Below are 15,181 nucleotides of genomic sequence, written 5' to 3'. Positions count from 1 at the left end.
CACACAAACCCTATCTCCGCCCCTCCCCTCTCCCAGAGTGCTCCAGTCACTCTATGACATTGTCTTTAAGAAGGAACTGCAGATGCTGGAAAATCGAAGGTGGACTACGGGCGCTGTCTGTACGGTGTTTGTACATTCGCACCAGCTTTTCATTTTCACCCTGCAAACAGCTAACAATGGCCTGTTTCCTTTAGCATTTGTGTTTAAGAAGGAACTGCAGATGCTGGAAATTCGAAGGTAGACAAAGATGCTGGAGAAACTCAGCGGGTGCAGCAGCATCTATGGAGCGAAGGAAATAGGCAACGTTTCGGGACGAAACGTTGCCTATTTCCTTCGCTCCATAGATGCTGCTGCACCCGCTGAGTTTCTCCAGCACTTTTGTCTACCTATGACATTTTTCTTATAGAAACTTACAAAAAACTCACAAAATTCTTAAGGGGTTGGACAGGCTAGATGCAGGAAGATTGTTCCCGATGTTGGGGAAGTCCAGAACAAGGGGTCACAGTTTAAGGATAAGAGGGAAGTCTTTTAGGACCGAGATGAGAAAATCATTTTTCACACAGAGTGGTGAATCTGTGGAATTCTCTGCCACAGAAGGTAGTTGAGGCCACAGTTCATTGGCTATATTTAAGAGGGAGTTAGATGTGGCCCTTGTGGCAAAAGGGGGTTCAGGGGGTATGGAGAGAAGGCAGGTACAGGATACTGAGTTGGATGATCAGCCATGATCATGTTGAATGGCGGTGCGGCTCGAAGGGCTGAATGGCCTACTCCTGCACCTATTTTCTATGTTTCTATGTTTCTATGTTTCTATGACATTGTCTGCTGCTCAGGTAACTTTGTCCCCACTAAATCTTTATCGCCCTGTGATGTTTGCACGCTATAATAATCAGTCCAGGTTAAACGAGGGAACAGAATATAATTAGTCACGGCCGAAGGTAATGGCGGTGTGACGGAATACAAACCCTCGACCGACCAACAGCCAACCTGTGACTTTTAGCAAAAACACAAAAAAAAACTAATTAAATAAAATCCGATAACCTTCAAATTTACCGTGTGTTTGAAAATGATTATAGGTGAACTTCAATATTTATTCATGTTGAAACACCTGGTGTCACCTCCTGCAGATCGCTGCTCTACAACTGCCAGCTCTCAGCAACAAATACAAACTCAGGTGAAATAAATACTCAGCGGGTCGGTCAGCAGCCATGGAGGGCGAAGAGTAGTTCAGTCCTGCGGCCAGTCTCTCGACCGCACACTGGTTCGTGAGGTACCAGGGTAAAGGAATTGAAAATTGACCATGTTCATGAGTGATAGGAGCAGAATTAGGCCATTCGGCCCATCACGTCTACACCACCATTCTATCATGGATGATCTATCTCTCCCTCTCAACTCCATTCTCAACCCTTCTCCCCATAACCTTTGACACCCGTACCAATCAAGAAACTATCTATCTCCACCATGAAAATACCTTACAAGTTGGTCTCCACAGCCTTCTGTGACAATAGACAATAGGTGCAGGAGTAGGCCATTCGGCCCCTCGAGCCATTCAATGTGATCATGGCTGATCATCCCCAATGTATTTCACAGATTCACCTCTCTCTGACTAAAGACATTCCTCCTCTTCTTTCTAGAGGGACATCCTTTTATTCTGAGGCTGTGTGTGCCTTGACTGGTCCTAGACTCTCACACCAGTGGAAACATCTTCTCCACAGACTCAGTGCAAAGACAGAAGCAATTCACCCTAACATTCGGGCAGCATCCCTAGGACAATAGATAGACACTAAATGCTGGAGTAACTCAGCGGGGCAGGCAGCATCTCTGGAGAGAAGGAATGGGTGACGTTTCGGTTCGAGACTCTTCTTCGGACTGAGAGTCAGGGGCGAGGGAAACGAGAGATATATCGATATCCATATATTTCTAGTTTCCATCCCCCCCCCCCCCCCTCCGATTCTAGTCTGAAGAAGGGTCACAGCCCTTCGGATGTACGGGTGTCAGGGGTTATGGGGTGAAGGCAGGAGAATGGGGTTAGGAGGGAGAGATAGATCAGCCATGATTGAATGGCGGAGTAGACTTGATGGGCCGAATGGCCTAATTCTACTGCCATCACTTATGATCTTATGACCCGAAACGTGACCCATTCCTTCTCTCCAGAGATGCTGCCTGTCCCGCTAAGTTACTCCAGCATTTTGTGTCTATCTTCTGGTTAACTCATCTACCAGCCTCTAGCTAACAGAATCAAGGGATATGGGGAGAAAGCAGGAACAGGGTACTGATTCTGGATGATCAGCCACGATCTCATTGAATGGCGGTGCTGGCTTGATGGGCCAAATGGCCTACTCCTGCACCTATTTTCGATGTTTCTCTGCGGTTCCTTCCTGCACACCCCTTGGACAACAGGCGTCAGGAAGACCAGGTCCTACCTTTTGCCGGCGTCCTGCAGTTGAGGTTCCCCCTGAACAGGAACACTTATCCTCAGCCCCGAGTCTTCCCTCAATGTCCGATATCCGTCGGACAGTCTGGACTGTCGCCACGACAACGGAGGGAGCAGCATGGTTCCAGATGATCGTCGCTTGACCAGGCCGAATGTGGAGGGCTGGCACGGAGTCAGCATGTCCGGGGAATCTCGGTGTCTCTGGGAAAGGATGGAGACGTGGGAAAAACGGGGGTGAAAAATCCAGCAGGACATTCGCAACAGGAGGAAAAACGCTGGACGGGATAAACTTTCCAGAAACTTCTTGCCTGTCACCAGGTTTAGGTTTGTGTGAGGGGTAGGACTGCAGATAATGCTGGAGTAACTCAGCGGGACAGGCAGCATCTCTGGATGGAAGGAACGGGTGACGTCTCGGGTCGAGACCCTTCCTTCTTCAGACTGAGTCAGGGGAGAGGATATCTGAAGAAGGGTCTTGACCCGAAATGTCACCATTCCTTCTCTCAATTTCCAGAGGTCTCACCTGACCCGTTGCGTTACTCCAGCACTTTGTGTCTTTTTTTTAAATAAACCATCATCTGCAATTCCTTGTGGCTGCATGTAACTCCTGAAAGTCCTTGCAAACAGGAGCATACACACCTCCTGCAACAATAGGGCCCCAGTGAGACCACACCTGGAGTAATGTGCGCAGTTTTGGTCTCCTAATTTGAGGAAGGACATTCTTGCTATTGAGGGAGTGCAGCGTAGGTTCACCAGGTTAATTCCCGGGATGGCGGGACTGTCATACGCTGAGAGAATGGAGCAGCTGGGCTTGTACACTCTGGAGTTTAGAAGGATAGGAGGGGATCTTATTGAAATATATAAGATTTTTAAGGGTTTGGACACGATAGTGGCAGGAAACATGTTCCCAATGTTGGGGGAGTCCAGAACCGGGGACCACACACAGTTTAAGAATAAGGGGTAAGCCATTTAGAACGGAAACGAGGAAACACTTTTTCCTCACAGAGAGTGGCGAGTCTGTGGAATTCTCTGCCTCAGAGGGCAGTGGAGGCCGGTTCTCTGGATGCTTTCAAGAGAGAGCTAGATATGGCTCTTAAAGATAGCGGAGTCAGGGGCTATGGGGAGAAGGCAGGAACGGGGTACTGATTGGGGATGATCAGCCATTGAATGGCGGTGCTGGCTCGAAGGGCCAAATGGCCTACTCCTGCACCTATTGTCTATTGTCTATGATAGATTTTCAGATCATTTCAGTTTAGTTTATTGTCACGTGTATAAGAGAGTCACATCTCTCAGCGATTTATCATGAGGAAAGTGACCTCTTAATGTTTTGAGTGCCTTCTTAAATCAAAGTAAATTCTGAATCGTTAAGAGATATACGTCACTTAAACATACGTCAATAAATCGGTATCAGTCAGAGACTAACAATTGACAAGGGCAGCAAAAGTTGGTATTTCCTCAAATATTGTTAGTCATCTAGATCAATGATTTGGAAGTAAACAGACAAGGCAAGATTAGCAAGTTTGCAGCTGATACTAACGTGATATTGTTGATAGTGAAGATGGTTGTGAAAAATTGCAGCAGGATCTGGATCGATTGGCCAGATGGGCTGAGGAATGGTTGATGGGATGTAATACAGAGAAGTGTGAGGTGTTGTATTTTGAGGCGTGTAATTTGGGCAGGACCTCATCATCGGTGGTCACTCGAAACGTGTATGACTGTCCTCTCATGGAGGACGCCTGTGCGTGACTTTGTTTAACGTGGGGAGACTGGTGCACAGACGGCCACCACATGGTCCTTGACAGATCTGGGTCAGGATCCAGTGGTATGGAGTCCAAGACGACCGGAGACCCTTTTCTGCTGCAGCCTCCATCCGCCTTCCCAGCCGTTGTGACGCTCCACTAAGGTCAGCCATCATCCTCCGCCTGTTCCACCGTTGAGGTCCTGGTTGGATTGCTCTTTGTCAGAGACCTCCCCCTCGACCTTACCGCCATGGGTGGCCCTACCGGGAGCACAGCTCCAGACGGCATCGCTCTCAGGATCTCAGGTCCACACAAGCTTCTCCACCACGACAAGGTGACAATCCACGGAGAAGGGACCTACACAGTGAATGGCAGGTCTCTGGGGAGTGCTGCAGAACAGAGGGATCTAGGAGTGTAGGTGTATAGTTCCTTGAAAGAGACATCGCAGGTAGACTACCGAGTACAGAAGTTGGGATGTCATGTTGCATAGAAGATGTTGGTGAGGCCACATTTAGCGTATTGTGTTCCGTATCAGTCAACAGAGTTTGGAAGATGTTGTTAAGCTGGAACGGGTGCAGAGAAGATTTACGAGGATGTTGCCAGGACTCGAGGGCCTGAGCTACAGGGCGAGGTTGAGTAGGCTAGATCTTGGATCGAAAAAGATCAAGATCCTGCTGCAATTTTTGACAACCATCTTCACTTATCTTCTAAACCACCCACTTTTGTATCATCAGCAAACTTGCTAATCTTGCCCTGTGTGTTCTCATCCAAATCATTGATGTAGATGACAAACAGTAACGGGCCCAGCATCGAACCCTGTGGCACACCACTAGTCACAGGCCTCCAGTCCGAGAAGCAACCTTCCACCATCACCCTCTGCTTCCTTCCATGGAGCCAATTTTCTATCCATTCAGCTATGTATCTCTCCTTGGATCCCATGGGATCTAACCTTCCAGAGCAGCCTACCATGTGGAACTTTGTCGAATGCTTTGCTGAAGTCCATGTACACAACATCTACAGCTCTGCCCTCATCGACTATTTTGGTCACATCTTCAAAAAAACTCAAGATAGACACAAAAAGCTGGAGTAACTCAGCGGGACAGGCAGCATCTCTGGTGAGATGGAATATGTGACGTTTCGGGTCGAGACCCTTCTTCAGAATGGTTCGGGATAAGGGAAACGAGAGATATAGACGGCGATATGGAGAGATAAGGAACAATGAATGAAAGATATGCAAAAAAAGTTACAATGCTAAAGGAGCAAAGGAAATAGGCAATGTTTCGGGCCGAAACCCTTGAAGGAAATAGGCAACGTTACCTGAGCAGCAGACAATGTCATAGAAACATAGAAAATAGGTGCAGGAGTAGGCCATTCGGCCCTTCGAGCCTGCACCGCCATTCAATATGATCATGGCTGATCATCCAACTCAGTATCCCATCCCTGCCTTCTCTCCATACCCCCTGAACCCCCTTTAGCCACAAGGGCCACTCTAACTCCCTCTTAAATATAGCCAATGAACTGTGGCCTCAACTACCTTCTGTGGCAGAGAATTCCAGAGATTCACCACTCTCTGTGTGAAAAATGTTTTTCTCATCTCGGTCCTAAAAGACTTCCCCCTTATCCTTAAACTGTGACCCCTTGTTCTGGACTTCCCCAACATCGGGAACAATCTTCCTGCATCTAGCCTGTCCAACCCATTAAGAATTTTGTAAGTTTTTTGTAAGTTTCTATAAGGAAAATGTCATAGGTAGACAAAAGTGCTGGAGAAACTCAGCGGGTGCAGCAGCATCTATGGAGCGAAGGAAATAGGCGACGTTTGAGGCCGAAACCCTTGAAGGAAATAGGCAACGTTTCGGGCCGAAACCCGGAAGGGTTTCGTCCCGAAACGTTGCCTATTTCCTTCGCTCCATAGATGCTGCTGCACCCGCTGAGTTTCTCCAGCATCTTTGTCTACCTTCGAATTTCCAGCATCTGCAGTTCCTTCTTAAACACAAATGCTAAAGGAAACAGGCCATTGTTAGCTGTTTGCAGGGTGAAAATGAAAAGCTGGTGCGAATGTACAAACACCGTACAGACAGCGCCCGTAGTCAGGATCGAACCCGGGACTCTGGCGCCATGCCGCCCTTAAAGAACCGAAGGGTCGGAGTGCAGTGAACATTACTTTGAGTAAAAGACACTACATTCCTTGGTCGCACTTGAGTTAGACCCAGAGATTCTGAGTGATGTCAGAAAATGAAATGAAACAGATTCCCAGACGCTGGTGGAAAATGGATCTGGTGCCAAGGAATATTTCTGGGATGACGATACTCCCAGGCCCGACATTCCATCTGAAAGATGTTTGCAGGATGGGATCAGTGAAAGCAACATCATATTAACTGGACTCAAACACTGGAGACTTTCATCATGCAGATAAGGGCAAATGAATGGCTCTAGAACTTAGCTAACATCTGAGGTCACATTTTTGAAACCCAGTCTGAAAAGTGACAAATTCATAAGTCATTGGAGCAGCATCAGGCCACTCTGCCCATCGGGTCTAGTACACCATTCAATCATGGCTGATCTATTTTCCCCCCTCAACCTCCATTCTCCTGCCTTCGTCCCATAACCCCTGACCCCTCCCTCCCCACCACACTAATCAAGAGTCTGGCAATCTCCACTTTAAAAATACCCAGTGGGTCAGGCAGCATTTCGGGAGAGTAGGAACGGGGGACATTTGGAAGAAGGGTCTCGACCCAAAATGTCACCCATTCCTTCTCTCTAGAGATGCTGCCTGTCCCGCTGAGTTACTCCAGCACTCTGAGTCTATCTTCACTTCAAACCAGCGTCTGCAGTTCCTTCTTACACTTTAAAAATACCCAATGTCTTGGACTCCACACTGTATTCTCGAAGGGCAGCACAGTGGCACAGTGGTAGAGTCGCTGCCTTTCAGCACCAGAGTCCAGGGTTCAATCCAGACTACGGGTGCTGTCTGTACGGAGTTTGTACGTTCTCCCCGTGACTGCGTGGGTTTCCTCCCTCACTCCAAAGACGTGCGGGTTTGTAGGTTAATTGGCTTTGGTGAATTGTCCATAGTGTGTGTATGGGAGAGAACTAATGTACAGGGTGATTGTTGGCCGGCAAGGCCTCGGTGGGCAGAAGGGCCTGTTTCCATGTTGTATCTCAAACTAAACCTATCTATTGCTATTTTCGACCACAGTTGGAGTCATACAGTGTGGAAACTCAACCAACGTGCCCCGTCTACACTAGTCTCACCTGCCTGCGTTTGGCCCATATCCATCTAAACCTGCCCTATCACAAGGTTGAAAGGAATAGGAGTAGAATTGGGCCATTCAGCCCATCAAGTCCACTCCGCCATTCAATCATGGCTGATCTACAGTATCTCTCCCCCCTAACCCCATTCTCCTGCCTTCTCCCCATAACCCCTGACACCCGCACTGATCAAGAATCTATCTATCTATCTCTGCCTTAAAAATATCCATTGACTTGGCCTCCACAGCCTTCTGTGGCAAAGAATTCCACAGATTCACCGACCTCTGACTGAAGAAATTCTACTCATCTCCTTCCTAAAAGAACGTCCTTTAATTCTGAGGCTGTGACCTCTGGTCCTGGACTGTCCCGCCCCATGTACCTGTCTGAATGTTTATTAACCTTTACTGAGCATCTGTCTCTGTAAACTGAGCCTGGGTTTTGTTACGTCGGTGTCGATCTCTGCTGAATCAGCCCAGGATGAAATAAAAACCAGATTGTGATCGAGAAGGGAAGGGGTTAAACGTGTCATTGCATTAACGCGGTGAAGTGCTGCTCCCCCACTGTAGAGGTCACAGGCCATCGATGAGTGGGTGTCGCAGAATGAGTGGGGAAGCTAATTAACTGACAAATCAATGTCTGTGTGTCATGATATGGAGCGTAAACGTACCGACTGGTTCTCGGCCCGACAGGCAGCCGGGAAAACTCATTAAAACGCTCGCAAGCCCCAGCTCTCTGGAAGCGGCTGCCTATAGCTGCTGCATGTCTCACCCAACCGCCAACAGGAGAGAATGTGTAGGAAGGAACCGCTGATGTTGGTTTACACCCAAGATTGTCTATCTAACAATGTCACACTCACAATGCTGGAGTAACTCAGCGGGACAGGCAGCGTCTCTGGAATGGAGAAGGAATGGGTGACGTTTCGGGTCGAGACCCTTCTTCAGACTGACAGTCAGGGGAGAGGGAAACTAGAGGGATACTTTCAAGAGAGAGCTAGATAGGGCTCTTAAAGATAGCGGAGTCAGGGGATATGGGGAGAAGGCAGGAACGGGGTACTGATTGTGGATGATCAGCCATGATCACATTGAATGGCGGTGCTGGCTCGAAGGGCCGAATGGCCTACTCCTGCACCTATTGTCTATTGTCTATTGTCTAACACTATCCTGCACACACTAGGGCCAATTTTTACTCCAGCTAAATCTTCAGTTTAGTTTAATTTAGTTTAGAGATTCAGCGCAGAAACAAACCCTTCGGCCCATCGAGTCTGTGTCCAGTATACTAGCACTACCCTACACACACTGGGGACAATTTACAATCTTTACCAAAGCAAAATATCCTACAAACCTGCACGTCTTTGGAGTGTGGGAGGAAACTGGAGCTCCTGGAGAAAACCCACGAGGTCCCACGAGGAGAACGTGCAAACTCTGTACAATCTCCGTATGCAGTTTGTACATTTTCCCAGTGACTGGCTCCATCTTTAAATAAGGCACTTTTAGTAGAATTTGTGGAAAACTAACTGCAAATATCTGTTGGTAAGCTAATAAATTATTGCGCATTTATTTACATAATTCAACGCAGCTTTGGGAAAGTGCCATTAGGATATATATAGTTTTATAAACATTCTTGCATGCTTGACGTCATGAAACATAACATTCTTCCATCCCAAGAACTAGTATTCACAGTGCGTACATAACAAGGGCGGCACGGTGGTGCAGCAGGTAGAGCTGCTGCCTCACAGCGCCAGAGACCCGGGTTCGATCCTGACTACGGGCGCTGTCTGTACAGAGTTTGCACGTTCTCCCCGTGACCTGCGTGGGTTTTCTCCGAGATCTTCAGTTTCCTCCCACACTCCAAAGACGTGCAGGTTTGTAGGTTAATTGGCTTGGTGTAAGTGTAAATTGTCCCTAGTGTGTGTAGGGTAGTGTTAGTGTGCGGGGATCGCTGGTCGGTGCGGGCTCGGTGGGCCGAAGGGCCTGTTTCCGCGCTGTATCTCTAAACTAAAAACTAAAACACAGCTCCAGCCTTGGCGGAACATCGAACACTCCCAGAACAGGCGCTTTAGTTCTCTCTACATTGTTTAGAGATACAGCGTGGAAACAGGCCCTTTGGCCCACCGAGTCCGCACCGACCAGCGATCGCCCCTTACACTAGTTCCATCCTACACACTGGGTACAACTTACAGAAACCAATTAACCTACAAACCTGCACGTCTTGGGATTTTGGGAGGAAACCGGAGCACCCGGAGAAAACCCACACGGTCACAGGGAGAACGTACAAATTAATGTACAAGGCTTTGGTGAGGCAGCATTTAGAGTACCGTGTTCAGTTTGGGCCGTCATGTTATAGGAAAGATGTTGTTTAGTTGGGAAGAGAAGCTACATGTCCCAGCTACACTAGTCCCACCTGCCCGTGTTTGGTCCATATCCCTCCAAACCTGTCCTATCCATGTACCTGTCTAAGTGTCTCTTAAACGTAGGGATAGTCCCTGCCTCAACTACCTCCTCCGGCAGCTCGTTCCATACACCCACCACCCTTTGTGGAAAGAAAGCTACCCTGCAGACTCTGTTAAATCTCTAAAGCTGTAAATGCTCGATTGTAATCATGTATAGTCTTTCTGCTGACTGGATAGCACACAACAAAAGTTTTTCACTGTACCTCGGTACACGTGGCAATAAACTAAACGGAACTAAACTAACTAAACCGGTGCGGGGCTGAGACGCTGCCGTGAGGGCGGACCGGCTACCGGCTGGAAGGTGCTTCCGTGTGCGGTGCGGGGCTGAGACGCTGCCTTGTGGGCGGCCCGGTGCGGAGCGGAGACGGTGCTACGGCGGCTGAGGCGGCGGCGACCTGGATCCTGGGCTCGGCCGCGGGCCGGTGGAGGACAATGTCGGGAGCTCGCAGGTCACTGGCTGGTGCCTGTTTTCCGGAGCACCCGTTGCAACAGCTGCGGGCAGCTTCGACCACCCCCCGGGCCGCCATCGCCCGGTGGGGTATCGCCTCGGCGCAGAGGGAGAAGAGGAGGGAAGAGACAGTAACTCTAAGACTTTTGCCTCCATCACAGTGAGGAGGTGTTTGGTGAACTCACTGTGGTGGATGTTAATTTGTGTTTATTGTGTTTTGTTATTATTACATGTATGGCTGCAGGCAACAGCATTTCGTTCAGACCGAAAGGTCTGAATGACAAATAAAGGTATAAATAAAGGTAAAAAAGGCCAATCGCTGAAGGGTCTCGACCAGAAACGTCACCCATTCTTTCCCTCCAGAGATGCTGCCTGTCCCGCTGAGTTACTCCAGCATCTTGTGTCTATCTTCTATTAAAGAGGGCCAATGATGGAGCCAGTATGTTAGGTAAGTTCAGGGAGTCCGGCCCGCAGCTTCAAGTCACGGGCGCGCGGACTTTAACACCGCGGAGCCTGCGGTCCTTTCCCGAGGATCGCCAGTGAAGGAGCTCCGAGGGGGGGCCTGTGGACTTTAACAATAGACAATAGACAATAGACAATAGGTGCCAGGAGCAGGCCATTCGGCCCTTCGAGCCAGCACCGCCATTCAATGTGATCATGGCTGATCATCCCCAATCAGTACCCGTTCCTGCCTTCTCCCCATATCCCCTGACTCCGCTATCTTTAAGAGCCCTATCTAGCTCTCTCTTGAAAGTATCCAGAGAACCGGCCTCCACCGCCCTCTGAGGCAGAGAATTCCACAGACTCACCACTCTCTGTGAGAAAAAGTGTTTCCTCGTCTCCGTTTTAAACGGCTTACCCCTTATTCTTAAACTGTGGCCCCTGGTTCTGGACTCCCCCAACATCGGGAACATGTTTGCTGCCTCGAGCGTGTCCAAACCCTTAACAATCTTATATGTTTCAATGAGAATCCCTCTCATCCTTCCAAACTCCAGAGTGTACAAGCCCATTCTCTCAGCATATGGCAGTCCAGCCATCCCGGGAATTAACCTTGTAAACCTACGCTGCACTCCCTCAATAGCAAGAATGTCCTTCATCAAATTAGGGGACCAAAACTGCACACAATACTCCAGGTGTGGTCTCACTAGGACAACTGCAGAAGGATCTCTTTGCTCCTATACTCGACTCCTCTTATTATAAAGGCCAACATGCCATTTGCTTTCTTCACTGCCTGCTGTACCTGCATGCTTACTTTCATAGACTGGTGAACGAGGACCCTCAGATCCCGTTGTACTGCACCTTTTCCTAACCTGACACCATTCAGATAGTAATCTGCCTTCCTATTTTTGCTACCAAAGTGGATAACCTCACATTTATCCACATTAAACTTCATCTGCCATGCATCTGCCCACTCCCCCAACCTGTCCAAGTCACCCTGCATCCTCATTACACCGTGAAGCCCGCGGTCTCTGGTAAGAAGAGGCCGACTTGGGATCTCCATGTTCCGATCCGTCCCGAGGCCGGAGTTCCCGTCATCCCGACGCGTGGGCTTCGGACATCGGACCGTCGGCAGCAGCGACTGCGGAGGGTTGAACAGCCACAACCACGGGTGAACAAAGGAGGAAGGTAACTGAACTCTATTGCCTTCCATCACAGTGAGGAATGTGGATCCCTCTGTGGTGGATGTTGATGTTAAACTTATGTGTTTATTTTTGTTAGTAGTAAGTACAATAATGTGGTGCCTCAGTACCTAATACTTGTCGACATGTTACATTTCATATACAACTTCTTATTTTTTAATTTAATAATAAAACAGGAATTAGGAAGAACAGAGTAGAAAAGAGGAGATAAGAGGCGCGTGAGATAGAAAGATTGTCCGAGAGAAGAAAGAAGAAGAAGTAGAAAGAGAAAGAGACGAAAAAAAGAAAAGAAAAAAGAAGATAAAAGGGCAAAAGGAGATTGGAAGCTATATACCTATTTAATGTTCCAGGCCACCCATCACCATTTTATTTCTATGGTTGTGTTGCACCCTATGCTTGTAAGAAATCGATAAAAGGAGATCAAATCAATAAGAACTGGTCTGCTTTACCTGCGAGAAGGAGTTGCATTTATTCCAGATATGCCGTTTCCGACATATTTGAAATCCACATTTTGAGCGTTGGTGTTGGCGCATTGATGTTAAACTTTATATTATGTGCTGTGTGACGTTGCTTTTCACTTAGTTCGGCCACTCAAATATCACTGGGCCTTAATCGGTGCATGTGACAAGGAATGTGAACTTGGCCCTGAACCTGGTGACATAGTTTGTGGCAGATGAGGACATGTGATGGAGGAGATCGGCTCCAGGGTTTGAATAACCTTCTTACCCTTTGATAAATGCAGAGGGGGGTGGGAGCACGAGTCTCTCGGTATCTCTGCAGCTCACAGTGGCCCTATTCATTCCAACTAATTGCTCTAATGAAACAAACCGTTCTGACTATACAACTTCAGTTTTCCACATTGACGGCAGACTATACGAGGGGTAATTCTGCCCTCTACAGACCACATGAAGCAGCAGTTCATACACACATTGCATTTTCGGACACAAACGAAAGGAGACGAGGAGGGATTTCTTTAGTCAGAGGGTGGTGAATCTGTGGAATTAATTACCACAGACGGCTGTGGAGGCCAAGTCAGTGGATATATTTAAGGTGAGAAAGATAGATTCTTGATCAGTACGGGTGTCAGGGGTTATGGGGAGAAGGCAGGAGAATGGCGTTTGGAGGGAGAGATAGATCAGCCATGATTGAATGGCAGAGTACACTTGATGGGCCGAATGGCCTAATTCTGTTCCCATAACTTATGAACAAAGTGCTGGAGTAACTCAGCAGGTCAGGCAGCATCTCTGGAGAAGGTGGATAGGTGATGTTTCGGGTCGGGTCGGGTCGGTTCGGGACCCTTCTTCAGACAGGGTCTCGACCCAAAACAACACCAACATTTTCCATAGTTAGACACACAAAGCTGGAGTAACTCAGCAGGACAGGCAGCATCTCTGGAGACAAGGAACGGGTGATGTTTCGTGACTAAAGTAGTCTGGTCTCGACCCGAAACGTCACTCGTTCCTTCTCTCCAGAGATGCTGCCTGTCCCGCTGAGTTACTCCAGCACTTTGTGTCTATCTTTGGTTTAAACCGGCATCTGCAGTTCCTTCCTACACGACAACCTGAAATGAGTTCTGAACTACATAGACTATTATTATTATTGTACTATTATTGTTTGTCATTTTGTGTGTGCGTATGTGTGCTTGTATATATATGTAAATGATCTATATGTTTATATATGTGTGTGTGTGTGTGTGTGTGTGTGTGTGTGTGTGTGTGTGTGTGTGTGTGTGTGTGTGTGTGTGTGTGTGTGTATATATATGTGTGTGTGTATATACATATATATATACACACACACACACACACACACACACACACACACACACACACACACACATATATATATAAATACACACTGAACTTTTTTTCTCCCTCGTTATTATATACAGTACTATGTTCACATATTTGTTTCCATATTGTGTTGTGCTGCTGTAAGTAAGAATGTCATTGTTCTATCTGGGACACATGACAATGACACACTCTTGACTCTTCAACAGTTATATATTTGACCAGGGAAGGTTTAGATCTGTAATTGGAGTCTATTTCCTGTGGGGAGGCATGGTTTGGAGGTGGCTGCTGGATCCGGCTGTTGGAGGGGACAGGTACAGAGAGGGGGATGGCTCGTTGATAGGACATCGATCCTCCCGCAGTCACTGGGAGATTTACTCCAGTCGGGAGCCAATTACCCAATGTGAACACCGACAGAGTTGTGTGGGGGAACTTATTGAGACTTCCCGAATAGTGAAAGGCCGGGATAGAGTGGATGTGGAGAGGATGTTTCCACTAGTGGGAGAGTCTAGGACCAGAGGGCGCAGCCTTAGACATCTATAAAAAGATGAGCAGCAGTTTTCTTAGCCAGAGGGTCATGAAACTGTGGAATTCTTTGCCACAGATGGCTGTGGAGGCCGAGTCATTGGGACTATTTAAGGTAGAGATAGATACATTATTGATTAGTACGGGTGTCAGGGATTATGGGGAGAAGGCAGGAGAATGGGGTTGAGAGGGAGAGATAGATCAGCCACGATTAAATGGCGGAGTAGATTCGATGGGCCGAATGGCTTAATTCTGCTCCTATGACTTATGAACGGCCTTCAATAAACTAGAACAGGACATTTATATTATTATTGATTATGTGGGAATTTAAGTTGCCCGATAACAGCCGGGAAGAAACTGTCCCTGAATCTGGAGGTGTGTGCGTTCGTTTTCACGCTTCTGTACATCTTGCCTGATGGGAGAGGGGAAAGAGGGAGTGACCAGGGGTGAGACTGGTCCTTGATGAAGCTGCTGGCCTTGCCGAGGCAGCGTGAGGTGTAGATGGAGTCAATGGAAGGGAGGTTGGTTTGTGTGACTGAGGAAGAGTGGGATTTAACGGGGCACGAGTCAGACTCGCTGGGGGAGGTTGGGTGGGTTACCCACTCCTGGCGTTCTACACAACAAGCACCCGTGGCCCAATACCCTGCTTACCTCCACGCTGCCAACACAGAGGGAGCTCCAGCTTTTCTTCATTCTGAGGAGTTCCTGGCTGCACAATCCACCTCCCAACGAACTGGATATTCCCCTGCAAGAGACAGAACAATGTTTAATACAGAGATGTGGCCCGGCCCAGCCCAGCCCGCCCAGTGTCTGCTTTTTTGTAAGTCAGCGATGAATAGGTTCTCTGCTAACTGTGTACAAAATCATGAGAGGAATAGATCGGGTAGATGCACAGAATCTCATGCCTAGACCAGGA

General features: G+C 48.0%; 1 long non-coding RNA gene across 1 annotated transcript in view; it reads right to left on the bottom strand.

Moving 5' to 3' along the window:
- Positions 1 to 2,419: 2,419 nt before the first annotated feature.
- The window catches only part of LOC116989702, a 39,113-nt gene continuing 26,351 nt past the window's right edge, over positions 2,420 to 15,181 (bottom strand). Inside the window, exons 2-3 of the long non-coding RNA XR_004416301.1 lie at positions 14,917 to 15,010; positions 2,420 to 2,632 (exon numbers count right to left, since the gene is read on the bottom strand). This is a non-coding gene — a long non-coding RNA (uncharacterized LOC116989702). The remainder of the gene's footprint in view (positions 2,633 to 14,916; positions 15,011 to 15,181) is intronic.

The sequence above is a fragment of the Amblyraja radiata genome, chromosome 29 (assembly GCF_010909765.2).
Source record: "Amblyraja radiata isolate CabotCenter1 chromosome 29, sAmbRad1.1.pri, whole genome shotgun sequence".
Lineage (NCBI taxonomy): Eukaryota > Metazoa > Chordata > Chondrichthyes > Rajiformes > Rajidae > Amblyraja > Amblyraja radiata.
This window is presented reverse-complemented; position numbering and strand designations above follow the sequence as displayed.